Source organism: Vanellus vanellus (genome assembly GCF_965231255.1).
Source record: "Vanellus vanellus genome assembly, chromosome: 11".
Classification (NCBI taxonomy): Eukaryota; Metazoa; Chordata; class Aves; order Charadriiformes; family Charadriidae; genus Vanellus; species Vanellus vanellus.
The window spans coordinates 21,076,044-21,079,506 of NC_138916.1; positions in this window are offsets into that span (position 1 = coordinate 21,076,044).

The following is a 3,463-nucleotide window of genomic DNA, read 5'->3' on the forward strand; positions in this document are numbered from 1 at the left end:
GGCAACTCCACGTGGGAGTGCTACTCCTGCCGTTGACTGCTCTTTAAGGGTCTTGGGCTGAAATGTAACACTTTCAGAACAAGCTGACGGTTTAGGTGGTCGTGTCTGGACAGAAGCACAAAGCCTGTGCCTGTGCTGCTGTGCAGGAGCAGCCCTGGGACCTGCCTGGCAGCACCTTCACATCTTATCCGCAGGAGCATCCCTGGCTCAGGGGTGACCCAACCTGGATATGGCCTACACCTTCTTTATTCAAGGGTACACCCAATGTGACACCCAGCCCAGCAGCCCCCACCTAGCCTGTCCCTCCGGATGGCCACAGCATGTGGCAGACGCGGTGGCCTGTGGCCCTCCCTGGGTAGGACCCTGCTGTTGCCTGCAATGAGAAGAGGAATTTGTCTGTTATCCCTCTGAGTCGGGGTGTGAGGTGCTGGGTACCCCGTACCCCTGGCTTCTTCCACGGCAGAAGCACAGCTCTTGCCTCCACCCTCACAAGCTTTTTCTCCTGTTTGTAACACATCAGGTGTTATAATAAAGATCCAGCTTCATCATTCCTCTCCAGCTCAGACGTCAAATTACTCCCACCTACGAGGACTACATTTGCAACTCTCTCACGTACACTGTGACTGTACACTGTGTGTATTAGGAATGAGACTTTTATCTCAGGAACCAGAATGCAGATCTATACAGCACTGCTGTCTCCTGGAGGAGATAACGTGTCTTTGCTCAGAGACCTAGTTCTGTGCTTGCCTTCTATCACGCAGCACCATTTGGCAGGAGCTGCCTGGTTTATGTGATAGCAGACACCGAATTACTTCAGAAAAACAGAGACTTACTCTTTATATAAAAACAAACGACTAATTAAAAGTAGTTTTAATTTTGCAGTTCATATTTTCTTGGGACTGCGCCAAATTCTGGAGTCCATACTCCACACCCTGTCCTTCTGGAGGAATTTGGCTAGGGAAAGCACAGTAAGATTTGTTCGCTTTCCTCTCCCTTACTCTTAAAATCCCTCCCTCCCCTTCTCCCTTCCTGCAACTGGTAAATTGTGAAGAACAGGAATGTTCCTGGGAAGAAACCCAGGCAGAATCGCATTCAGAACAAGTCAAAGATTTCTTGCATAGCTGAAGCATGTGTTTGCAATCCCCAATTGCCGGAGCACGTAAGCCCTGCCAGCGCATGTTGTTCCCTTCAGATGTTCTCAGAGAGCAGTGTCCAGGGCACTCTGTGGACAATGTTAAGCTGAGGTGCTGTTCCTTGGCCCATCTGTTAATGGTGCCAGGGCCAAAAAGGCTCTCAGTGAAGGGACGGCAAACAGCCAACCCTACCTTTCCAAGACGCCATGTTAGTGATGGTCAGAGCCATTGGTATGCATAACCCCCCGAGCCACAAACTCCACTTGGGCCAGTGAGAGTTTGGCTGCTGCTACCAACCTATTACCCTGGGCTTCAGGCAGCTTCCAGGATTGGTGAATTCCAGAATAATTAGCATGTGCAGCCCCAACAAAGTACTGCCCAACAGAAAAGGACAAAACAATGAGATCCCTAATGGATGTCCGAAGCGTAAATTATAATGGTTGGGAAGCAGCAGATAGATAGATAGCCAATAACTACAGCCAGTTCTCCCTTCTGTGTGAGAGGTACCACTGATCCAGAGGGAATGTAACTCTTCCAAAAGGTGCCATTTAATGGTTCAAAACTGAAACCTGACAGGACCAAGAAGGATGGGAGCTGGGGGCTGATACACTGGTTGGAAAAACACAGCTTCCTTGTATTTGTGAGGAAGCCTTTGTCCTTGGCACCATGCGGAGCACAGGACATTACAGGAGCACAGAGTGAGTTCTTGCTCACGCTGGTGCTCATAATGGGGAAAGGCAGGTTGATGAAAGCATCACTTGTCTTTCCAATGACCTTATCATGTGAGCTCAGCCTGCCAAGAGCTGTCTCTCGCTCTGCGCTCCTCGTAGTCTGAACCAACAAGCCTGAACGTGCTGTGCTGATACCTGATATTGTTCAGCATTGCTGGGCAGTCTCTGAGTGTTGCACACGCATCTTTTCAGAACGGGACGATGACACCTCTGTGCTTTGCTGCGCATTGTATGCCTCCAACCTGTCTCCAGCTCGTCTCACTTCCAAACACATCCAATCTGAATTCATAATTTTTTGAATAGAAGGTCTTCCAATGTAAGATCTTTGACCTCAGTAGCTGAGATGCCATGCTGTGCTTAGCCTGGCTCTCCTTCACTCCGTGTTCCCACATCTTTACCGGTGCTTGGCAACAATAATGAGCAAGTAACACATGGGGGCAGCAGCAGGCTTTCCTTTCCTGTCAATCTGGGCGTCTGTGGTTGTAGCATCCTTGCAAGTGTCTTGCAGAACTGAGGTGCTCCGAGATTTGAGGGTCACTGTGCTGGGCAGAAGCTCAGAGTGACAGCTACAGCTGATCAAACTATAGGAAAAGCATGTCGTAGGAGAGAGGGGCTTTGTGGCCTCATGGGACAGGATGTCAGCACTGAAACCTATGCTTTTGTCATTGCATCTGGTCCTTCTCCAGTTCCTGCAGTCCCAGCCTGAGCAGTTCTGTGCTCATGTTACAAAGCACATTAAGCAGGCAGACAGTTACAGCATTGTCTGCAATGGCAAATATGGCTGGAGTGAAAATCCCAGGTCTCGGTTCAAATTCCACTGCATCCCACCGGAGAAGCCTTGCTGAGCTTGCTGCAGCACAGGCAGGATGGAGCCCAGCATGTCCCTTTTGGTGAGGTGAAATCAAAAAAGATGCTCTTATCAGACTGAACCATGAAGAAAGATGCAGGGTTCGTCTAATACCATTTATTCTCTTGGAGACTCTGAATGTTCAGGTACTGGGAAAAAGCCTTGATCTTGGCTGTGAAGGTCTTAAAACCCAAGTTTTCAGGGTAGGAACATTTCAGTCAGGGAAATGGCCATAATTTACATAGCAAGGCTCTGGGATTTTCGGGCAGGGCTATTTCCAGAACAGGGTGTCTTTTTTCCTGCTCTGGGTGAGCAGAACTTCAGGAGTTGCTTGTGTACCTGATGCAGCCTGGCCGCTCACATCAGTGTTCCCCACTGTGTGAGTAATGTGGCACCCGAGTGGTATTGGCCCAAGCTGATGCTGGAAATGGCAAGAAATAAAAAAAAAACAACCAGCAAAATCCAGACCAGTCACCAGAAATTATGATGGATTAATTATAATAAGGGACAGTAAACAAAACAGCCCTATGTTCCATGAGTAATTAAAAAAACCAAACAGATAAATGCCCAGATAGGAAAAGCATTTTCTGTAGCTGAGGCTGCTACTTTAATTGGAAAGTGCTGTTAACACAACTGCCTGACTGAGGCGAGCGCAATAGCACAGCAGGGCTGTTGCAGATCTGCAAGTAAATAGCTGAATTGCATCTCTCAGCTTCAATCTGCGAATTTCTGAAGCCAAAAGAACAGCTTTA